The sequence below is a fragment of the Ursus americanus genome, chromosome 13 (genome assembly GCF_024610735.1).
Source record: "Ursus americanus isolate L20-20 chromosome 13, mUrsAme1.1.p, whole genome shotgun sequence".
NCBI classification, from domain to species: Eukaryota; Metazoa; Chordata; class Mammalia; order Carnivora; family Ursidae; genus Ursus; species Ursus americanus.
The window spans coordinates 65,558,757-65,569,882 of record NC_142139.1 but is presented as its reverse complement, the minus strand read 5'-3'; the positions used below and the strand labels follow the sequence as shown (position 1 = coordinate 65,569,882).

General features: G+C 48.8%; 1 pseudogene; it reads left to right on the top strand.

Annotated features, from left to right (window-relative positions):
- The first annotated feature begins 470 nt into the window (after nt 1–470).
- Nucleotides 471–8,141, top strand: LOC123777421 (V-type proton ATPase subunit D-like; annotated as a pseudogene).
- The last annotated feature ends 2,985 nt before the right edge of the window (nt 8,142–11,126 follow it).

Sequence of the window (11,126 nt, the reverse complement as noted above, 5' to 3'; positions counted from 1 at the left end):
GTGGGGATCCAGAAAAGAAGGAGGGAATGGTACAGGAAAGTGGGGGTGAAGGCACAGCTTGCAAGCTGAGCTGTCCAGCGAGGGAGAGCACCTGGAGAGGGGGAATGAGGAATGATTTCCAGAATCTTGAGCTCTTTCGGATCTGGGGGTGGGAAAATATGGAATCTAGAGGAGAAATCACAAAGAACAGATGAACCCTAAAAATAGCTTCTGGAGGGCTTGGTGCCTGTTTCCAACTCTGTCAGAAGGGCTGGTGGGTTTGAACGGTGACTCAGAAGGCAAGGAGAGGCTTCAGACACCCCAGGCCTTGGAGCTCGTGAAGGCGTGGCACATGGGTCCCAGGAGAGCAGGGCTTCCCTCTTGCCACCTGGCTTTGATGTTGGCCACACCTCTTCCGTGGCAGCTTGGCTAGCACTGGTGGGTCCACACATTCCACTCAACCCCCCAGGCAACCCGGCGGGAAGAAGACCATGATTGATCTGAGGATCATCACTACCCTGGTGACTCCTGAAACAGGTGGACCCCTGAGGGGAGGTGATGGGTCATCCATGGGGGCTTCCCTAGTTGCTTCAGGGAATGGGGGCAGGGAGTCCCTGATGTCACCTTCTCAGCCCACCAGTCCGCCGGAAGTGGCAGGGCCAGGCGTCCTGTCAGTAAGACCTCTTCTCTAGAATGCCTCTTCCATCAAAGCCTCCCTGGGTGTGTCCTCCATCCCCACACTCCCATGGCAGTGCTCCAGCACCCCGCCTCACCTCACCTCCTTTGGGGGGGGTGGATTTCTTTTATTGTGGTACAATACACATAACAGAAAACTTACCACTTTAACCATTTTTCTGTACACACTTCGATGGCATTAAGCACTTTCACAGCGTTGTGCAGCCGTCAGCACCGTCCATCTCCAGAACTCTTCATCTTCCCAAATTGAAACTCTGTCCCCATTAAACACTAACTCCCCTTTCCCCCTCCGCCCCAGCTCCTGGTGACCTCTAATCTACTTTTTGTCCCAGTGAATTTGCCTATTCTAGCAAATTCATTACCTCATGTATTACCTCATGTAATTGGGTTCATACAGTATTTGTCCTTTTGTTTTGGGCTTATTTCACTTAGCATCGTGTCCTCAAGACTCATTCACATTGCAGCAGATGCCAGGATGTCCTCCCCTCACCCTTTCTATGGAGGGTCTGCTCTACCACAGTCAATGCCACTGACCCTCACCCTCACCATCACAGCCCTGCTGACTGAAAACAGACGGAAGTTACCTTCATTCAGCCCATGCTTTTAAATCGTTTTTGAATTGCAAGAGCATCAAAAAGCATTTGCACATCACAGTTTGTGTGTGTAGAAGCCATGCTGTGTATTGGCTCTGCAAGCGTCTTGGGGAGGAAGCAGGTTCTCGGGCCCTGGCACGGACCCCACAGCTGGGACCCACTGGTTGGCGGCTCCCTGCCAAGTGCCCTGTGCTGTTCTTTAGGAGCCCCAAACCCCACACTGCTCATCAGGAGAGGAAAGCACCATTAGTTGCCCTGCTCTGGCCAACCACACAGGGTGGGGGTGGGGGGGGTGACCAGAATAACCAATGGCCCCTGACAGTCTTTGGAGTTCACAGATCTTCTCCCACTGCTCCTGTCATGTAACCCCCAGCAGCACTGCAAAGGCAGTGGGACGAAAACCCTTCTTCTGCAGGAATAACATGCTTCTCGTGCATGCCACATGCCACAAACCCAGGCCCCTAAGGTCCCAGGCTGGCCCAATTCAAAGGGAATCAGGAGTGCCTAGGGATATCTGAATGGTTGCCTGAATGTGCAGAGAGAGTAGAGGCCACACTGCAAGTCAGACTGGTATCAGGAATCCAAGCAAACCTGAACCATGTGGCCGCCTTTGCAGTCAAGGGAGCCTTTCTCCCTCTCTCCCCTCCCCCGTCTTCTCTTTCCTCCCTCCCAGGGCTGAGAAGTCTGGAACTCCACAATCTGCTGCTCTGGAAGGGGGGGGGGGGGGTGGGGAGGAGACAGTGAGTTGCCATGGTGATGGCAGCCAATGAGAGATTCTCTGTTACTAGGGGAGGGGAGCCCTCTGTCTCAGTCCCCTTTACTGACTAATATGAGATGGGGGCTGGGGTGGTAGGACAGGACATCACAACCTGAGAGCTGAGACCAAGGTGGGGGAAAAGGGAAATGCTGCCTATTTTCTAGAGTTATTTAGCTACTATTTGAGTACTCTGCTGTGATGGACTCTGTGTGTGTGTGTGTGTGTGTGTGTGTGTGTGTGTGTGTGTGTGTGGTGTGTATGTATGTATGTATGTAAATCTCACTACAGCCCTGTGACAAAGGGACTGGCCACCCTATTTATACAAGAAACAGAGTCAAATAGTCAAGGTAACTTGTGCACAGCCTCCCATAAAGCTGTGAGACCTAGACTTGAATTGGCGGGGGCTAATATTGGGAAGAGGGAGAGTCGGCAAGCCATATACAGCTCCGCCTGCCCAGCCTTACCATATGCGAGAGTCCCAAAGCTTCCCCAAGATGGCATAATGCAGTGCGGTGATGGAACAGAGAAAGAAATACAGTTATTTTAGGGAAAAGTGTCAAACATCAAGTTCAAAGGTTAGAGAGTGGGGAGAGCAATCACCAAGGTCAAAGCCCAGAGGTTAAGTGGGGTGGGGTGGCCATCAGAGAACAGATGGTGGGGAAGGAGATGGGCAGCGTGTTCCCTACTGGACATTGTTTCCTCAATGTCCAAAGCTATCTTGAGCTCTGCTGAGGAAGGTGGGTGAGCAGAGGCCAACCCTGGGCCTGCCGCATCGGCTGTGGGGGAGCCAGCTGCCTGTGAGCAGTACGTTAAATGCAGCAGCTGGACATTAGTCAAAGGGACACAGGGAGCAGACTGGCGATGTCGCTCTGCTGACTGTCACTTTCCACAGCTCAGGGTGCACCATGGCAATGGGCGCAGGTGGCCATTCCCTGCACCCATGCCTGCTGCCTGGCTACACTATGGAACTCCATTCAATTACCTCTTCCCAGGGTGGAAACAAGAATGTCTAACGTGTGGGGAAGGGGGCTCCACATCTTCCTATTGAGGCTGAAGTGTGGAAAGAAGCAGCAGCATAGAGGATTGATTTTCCAGAAGCCAGGTGTGTAAGGGCAGTCCCTGTTCAATGACTTGACTCACCCATAACTCAAGCTCACAGCCCCCGGGACCCAGAGGACCGTGTCCAGGCCCCAAAGGGACTCTGCCTGTCACAGAGGTAGTTCTATTATAAGGCCAGCAGCACAGTCACCGAGGAGACCCTCAACAAACTTCTGGTCGCTTTCCAAACTCCAGGAAATACAGTCCTTGCCTCACACAAGAATTCAGAATATCTGGTCACTGCACGCGCAGGCTGCGACACTCACACCAATGCAATTTTTAAAAACTGTGTGTCTTAAATGAGCTTTTATTTTCTGCCTTTATTTCAGGGGGAGACTAAAGTTTGGCAGATTTCTTCCACAGAATTTATTGAATTGAATACTGTCAGGTATTTACTTAAAACAAATAAAAACGTGCACACTATGTAATTTTTAAAAATGTGAGCAATGCTATTTCACCTGAAGAGCGGCTCCTGTGATTCATGCACGCTTGCGACACCAATAACTTAGATTTTTTCAATCAAGTGAAACACAAATAAAACTTAGCCAGTTCAAATCTAGGCAATACTGGATTGCTGAACCTGTTTATTTATGCCAATCATTAGATTTGTAAACTAAATTGTAATGACGGTTAATATTTAGAACAACAATGTGTGATGTTTATAAAAACAATATATATTAAGGGAGCTACAGTGTGTAAATCACTTGGAGTAGTGCCTGACACAAAGTATGTGCTCAATAAACGTTAGCTATTACTTGGTTGAATTCAAAAGTAGACTACCCGTGAGTGTGCAAGTAACAGAAGCCGGTTTCAAACTTAGAACACGAGCATTTATTTCAAAACTGAACAGTAAACACACACACCCAATCAGAGAATGGGCACGACGAGCGTCCTCCTCCCAGAGGAAGGCACTGTGGCCGAGACTGTTGCAGGGGACCCGAACCAAACTGTCACCTTCAGAATGTGGGCAAAGCCCCAAGTGAGACCTCTCCCTCTCGGGTGGCACAGCCCATCTCGAAGGTTCTATTAAAAGGAGCAAGACAGATCAAAACCTCCCGAAAAAACAATGTGATGCTTTAACTCCCTGATTTCGCTGGACCCTCAAGAAGATAACAAGATCAAAGTGTGAAAAGAGAAGCTGCCCTTACTTGCCGAGGCCACGTTCACGGTCCAAGGGGACTTGGGCAGCACAGTTATCCACCGTGTAAGCGAAGCCTGAGTGAAGTTTCCAGCGAGGATAATGCCACAGGGGATCCTTTGCCTGTATTGGAACATTACCTTGAAGAAACCGACAGTTACAGACTGACTGGTTTAGCCAGAGGTGGGGACGATGCCTCTGATTTCAAGAGGAATAATGCCAAGGCAGTAGGAGTAGCTTCGCTGCAGACTCCCTTTGTTACTTTGGATGAAGCTGTTAAGATAACCAAGAGGCGTGTAAATGCCGCTGAACGAGTCATCCTTCCCCTACTGGATGCGCCCTTGCTTGTACCATCGCAGAGTTGGAATCCAGGCAGTGAGACTTCTACAGGTGAAAGAAAATACAGAAGATAAAGATTCTCCAGGAAAAATCTGAGCAGGACGTGGGGCAGTGGAGGGTAGCTGGAGAGGTGATGGCACCCGCTAATCTCCTGGCTGGTGAGAAACACAAAACCCTTCTGTCCGGAGAGTCTCTCCTGCTCTGCTTCATTCAGAAGCCCTCGCACGGAGCATCTGAATTCGCCGTGCGTGAGTTTGGTCTGGGCGGCTCTTTACTGTTTTGGTCTAGGAATTTCACAGGTTGTAAAAATTTCTTGGGTGTCCATTGATGGCATTCCCTTTGCAGAATCATGATTCCGTAACCATTTGTCACAGAAGAGATTCGTGGAACTTGTAGAATTTATTCTGCGCAAGTATTACCCCAGTCCATGTACATCTGGGTTACAAGTGACCTGCTTCCAGGCACATGAGGAGATGGTCCTTGAGAAACAGCAGCGGCCTCGGGGCAACACCTGTGGGCCAACTCCCCTGCAGCGCCCCTGCCCACTCGCGCACCCTGGCACCATTCCCTGAGACCGCTGCAGCCACCCCTGTGTGACCGCAGCACTTCTCTCCGCAAGCTTTACAAAAACCTTCACTTACTTTTCCTTGCATGACAGGTCTCTGCCTGGTTTGTCTCAGAAGCGGCTCTGCCAACTTAAATGTGACTGTGGTACACACAGTAAAATAACTTAAAAGTGAATTCTTCCTGGGGCACCTGGGTGACTCAGTTAAGCGGCTGCCTTGGGCTCAGGTCATGATCTCAGGGTCCTTTGATAGAGCCCTGAACTGGGGCTCTGAGCTCAAGGTAGAGTCTGAGATTCTCTTCACCGCCCTCCCTGGCGGGTGTGTTCACTCTCTCTCTCTCTCAAGATAAATAAATAAATCTTTTTAAAAATAGATGAGTTCTTCCTTTTTTTTTTTACTAACTTATCACTAAGAGTAACAGTCAATGTGCTTATGCTCAGCTCTACACGTGGGATTGTCATCCAAAAGAACTTTCTCTGCAGACACAGAAGAAGGGGGTAGCCTTTTCTCCCAGCCCCACCCCCCTTCATATATTAGTGTTTTACAAATAAGCTTAATGAGATGATTGTTGGAATTTGGGAGTAGTAATAAATACATGATTGCCAAGGAAAAAAAAAGAAAATGAGCAAAAGTACGAAGAGACATTTCATCAATGAGAATATACAGACCACGAATATACACAAGCAAAAATGCTTAACATTCCTGGTGATAAGGGAGATGCAACGTAAGACCACAATGAGATTAGAACAAGTAAAATAAAAAATGACACTATCAAATGCTGGTGATGATGAAGAGAAACCTGAACTCTCATACATAGCACAGCCTCTCCAGAAAGGAGTCTCTTAATTTCGTTAAATAAACAAAACACGCAATCACCATATAACCCAGCAATTGCACTCCCGGGCATTATTCCCAGAGAAATGAAAACATGTTCACAAAAAAAATGGGTAGATGCTCATAGCACCTTTATTTGTAATAACCCCAAAGAACCAAAATGTCCCTAGAGAGGTGATCGGTTAAGCAAAAGTAGTACACCCATGCCATGAAATACTAACCGCACTAACCGAGGTTGCACCTTGGATATACGTAACAACAATGCATCCCAAAGACTAATGCTGAGTAAAACACAGCCAGTCTCCAAAGGCTACATACAGGCTGTATGATTCCACTTGCAGAATATTCTCGAAATGACTAAAATCATAGAGGTGAAGGACAGATTGGTAGCTGCCAGGGATCAGGAACGGTGGGAGGAGGGGTAACTACATAAGGGCGGCAGTAAGGAGATGCTTACAGGGTGGACTAGTTTTGTATCTTGATCACAAATCTACACACGTGATGAAATGGCACACAGTATAGTAATGTCAATTTCCTGGTTCGATGCTGTACTACAGTTATGTAAATTGTAACCATGGGGGAAACAGTGAGGGGTCCATGGGACTTTCCTGTACTACCCATGCCACTTCCTCCAGATCTAGAATTATTTTCTCTCTCTGTCGCTGTCTCTGTCTCTCTCCCCTCTCCGCAAAGCCGCTTCCTTCTTTTCGGACTACTGTCCGCTGCTCCATGCCTGTAGCTGCCTCAGAGCCATGAAGGACCCCACTGCCTTCTGGTGGAGCTGGTATGCTTTGCAGATATCAATGGATATCTGACGAGGCCATGGCCATCACGTGCTGACTCCTGCAGGCCTCCGGTCATCCAGTAGGGCCACTCCATGTTCTGCCCCTTGGGGACATGGCCTTGTCCGGGGCCCTCTAGAAGCACTCCTGGGGGGAGAATGGGCAGGAACTGGCTGTGGCACATGAAAACCTTCTGAATGGAGCCGGCAGCTTCTGAGCGTGGATCTGGGCTTGCCTCAGGGACTGAGAAGCCCTGCGGAATGGATTTGTGTTGCTCTAAAGACCCTGTGAGGTTTTCCTGGCAGCATAATGCCTGTAAAACCTCGAATGGCAGCTCACTGATTTAATTTAGGGAAACTGGATTTGCTGGAAGCCTTTTATAGACAGCTTGCTAAACTGGACAGCCAGAGGCAGGCCAAGTCTGGCGGGGGTCAGGGGGGGGCTCAGTTTCTCAGAAGGACCCCCAAGGGCTGTGCCTGGGATCTCTGTTTAGTGTTTTCTTCTTAAGGTGTAGAGGGCAGTGGGGACTGTTCTACCTCATCAGCCCAGTGGAGATCCCAAACCTGGTCTTAAAGTATGCCTCACAGTGGCAAGCATCACCACCTCTGCCCAGCCTGAGGACCCAGCAGACCGACTCGGAGAAAGCATCAAAGGATCAGGTTTCCCAATGCCTCTGGAGTGTCCCAGGTGTCCTCTTTCCAAGTGCCAGGACCTCACTGTTTCAAAATCGGTGCACGGAATTGAGTTGTTGATGCCGGTCGCCGTGGAGTGTGAAGTGCTACAGCTCAAACGTCCACTTCAAGAGTGGACTCAAGTGGTCTCGGCTCCTATCCCATCAGCAGAAAGGACTCTCAGGAGCAGAGTTGTATAACTGACCTGTGTCCCCCCCTTCCACTGTAAGGAGGGCAGCCACAGACTGGTTCATGTTTCCATGCCCCTTCCTGAGGTCCCAGGGAGCAGCCAGCACAGTCCCATGTCCTTCACCGTGGCCTTTCAAGTCTGCTATAGCCTCAGCCTCAGGAGGAAAATTGTCCACGTCTCCAGAACAGTGACACTAACTTCACCAGCTGTTTCAGTCTATGCCTCACTAATACTCCTCCCTGTCCCGGGATGGTGGGACCCTTATTGTTTCCAAGCCCCGAAAAGACCCACTTTGGTGACTGGTTGTGTGCAAGTTTGTTTCCTGACACCAGGTTGCATCTTTTTCAGAGTCTTTTGGTTGCAAATGAACAGGAAACTACTCCAAGTCACCTCATGCATAAACAGGAAGTTCATTCAAGTTTACAGGAATATCACATGGAAATCAACACAAAGGGACAGCTGGGCTGGGACTTGGAACTGGAAGCCAACAGGATCTGAGCAGACTTCCGCCTCCCTCACTCTCTCCCCCTCTCCCTCCCTCCAACTCCCTCTCTCTCTCCTTCCCTTTCCCTCACTCTCCTTCTCTTCCTCCCTCATCCTCCCTCCCTCTTCTCTCCCTTTCTCCCTCCCTATGTGCCTCTGTCCCTCTCTCCCTGCCTCCCCTTTCTGTATATGGCTGTGCCTCCTGCGCCCAGCACCCTGTGCTCACACAGGTCCACACCTGCATCCATCTACAAGGCTATTTCCTTCCATCTCCATGACAGACTCTGCCTTCTGAGCACTGGCCATCCCATGTTTCTTAAGGTGAGAGACAGACCCCTCTTTCAATCCCAGTTTCAAATATCCAGGCAAGAGAATCCATCTGGCCCAGTTTCAATCAGGTGTGCATGTCTGATGTCAAGGACGGGTCAGGGGCTGGGTTGCCTAGTATGACTCTGCATGGGTTCTGTTCTCAGAGTACGGCATCGTGTAGAGCTAAGCAGACATCCCACATGGCTACTCCACTAGGGTTAGGGACCAATCATGAAACAGCAACATCGTGCTCATTGCAAAAAGTTCTTTGAATGAAAAGGTAACTGCCAGTGGCAGAACACTTATACTGGATTAGGCAAAAAAAGAAAAAAAGCTGGGGACAAGAGAATATTTGCTTTTTGCATTTCATGGCCCTCCCTAGCACTAGAGCTATTTCCTCCCCCAGTGCAGGAATCCCAGGGGCTGAACCCCTCAGAGGGATGCCTCCTCTGGGGTCACAGCAGGGAACTAAGAGATGTACCTCTAACACAGACCGTCAGGAGGGCTGGGGGCTGGAAGACAAGGGGCTATAGCAGTCAGGCATCCAGTTTCGCCAGCTGCATGCTTGTCTGTACATGGAAGGTGCTGGAACCAGGAGATGGAATCACCTCTGGGGTCATCTTGGCAGATTCCCTCCTGTCCCCCTTCAAGAATGCAGAGAGGAGGACGGGAGCTGGGAGCTGGAGGGGTGGGCAGGCAACTAATACCTCCCTTACAGAATTTAGGTTTAAGGGGACAGTAGGGACTTGGAAGACTGTAAAGGTAGGTTAAAAAGAAAGGCAAAAAAGGAAAAAATACATCCAATCCTGCCACAATAACAAAAAGCCACAGTGAATTTCATTCATGTAGTTTAGAATCTGTTCAGTGTCTTCAAAAATGTATTAGATCAATGAATAGTCCAAATTCAAGCAAAGTAATCTTGAAGATGTATGAGCCCATGAAAAATCAATTTGTATCCAAATCCAAGGAAATTAGAAATACCCATAAGCAGAATGCCAATAACATTTTTATATTCTAGCAAAATAAATAAGACATCAAAGGAAAATGGAAACATAAATTGGAGGAGGGGCGATGGAGGAGGATAGAGATTTCTAGCTAATCGGAAAATATAATCAGAAAGATCATATTTCAATGTGTTTACTTTCTAGAGAGAATAAATATTGGTTTGGAAACAACTCACATTTTAAACTGACTTTTTTATTTTCTAGAAAGAAATTGGCTTTTTCTTATGTAGACAGATTTTTCTTGATTAAACTTGAATTGTCATGTACAATTTCATTTATTTGAAGCTCTAGGAAAGACAAATCTCATCCGAAGAGACAGAAAGCAGATTGGGGTTGCCTGAGGCTGGGCAGGGGTGGGGATCATCCCGGGAGGGGACAAGGGAAATTTGGGGTGACAGACATATTCCATATCTTGGTTGTGTTAGTGATGGGTGTGGGTTTATATATTTGTCAAAACTCACTGAACTTAAAATGAGTTTATTTTATTGTTGGTAAATCCATACCTCAATAAATCTGATTAAACAACAACAACAACACTGTGTGGGAATGGCAAGAAGAATTACCATAAAGAATAGCATCTTCCCCCGAAGCTGGGGCATTGGTGGGTTTGTACTCCTGCAGTCAAACAGGTGTGCCCCTGCCCTCTCTACAAAGGAAAGCAGGGAGAGGGAGAATCAAGAGAGGCTCTCTCAAGAAGATGGTGATGGGCTCGAGTTTGGATGAGGGAACTGGATGGAGGGCCAGGGTGGGGAGGGCATTCTAGGCTGAGAGATCAGCACGGGTAAGGCAGCAGCTGTCCTGAGTGGTGTATTCAGAGAACAATTATAGTAAAATCAAAATGCAGTTGAACAAACACACTTGTGACAGGCAACCAATGTTCCTGGATGAAAATCCAAGACTTTCTTATTTATTCTCACTCTTCTTGGTTCCTAAAGCAGCCTCAATTCAAGACTTAGTGTGTCCCGGGGCACCTGGGTGGTTCAGTTGGTTAAGCATCTGACTCTTGATCTCGGCTCAGGTCTTGATATGAGGGTTGTGAGTTTGGGCCCAGCGTTGGGCTCTACGCTGGGCTTGGAACCTACTTAAAAAAAAAAAAATTATTGTGTTCCATGAAGATTTCCAACTTTGTTAGAAGTTACCGCCTCTGTCTCCCTCCATCCTGGGGATGTTTGGGGCTGGGGTCAGCTCCTCTCCAGCACTCTGCCTTCCTTTCTTCCTATCCTGCCAGAATGGGGTGGGGTGTGGGAAGAAGGGTCTTCTGAGGATGCTTCAGTCATGATGATGAATTGGATCTTCTCTGGGCCTCGCAGGTGTTCAGAGCTGACTTTTTCCTTTGGAGCACTCTGGAGGGTTCTTCAAAGAGCCCTCACCCCCATTTCTGGCCTTTCTCCCCTGCAGCTCCCTTCTGGTTGGTGGGTGGGTGCCTCTGTAACGGATTACACTAGCAGCCCCTGGGCAGGGGGCCTCTGTAACGGATTACACTAGCAGCCCCTGGGCAGGGGAGGTACACACCAGCTTCTCTGTGTTAGGGCCCCTCTCTCAAGGCGGCCTCCTTGGGTGCAATCTGAGATAACTCCAGGAAGCTCATCACTGAGGCTACATCAGGTGCTCAGGAACTTCTCCCATGCACTTTGCTCTGACAAGCGCGTGGGTTCAGGCTGTCCCTGATGCAGCAGCCTCTCTCCTC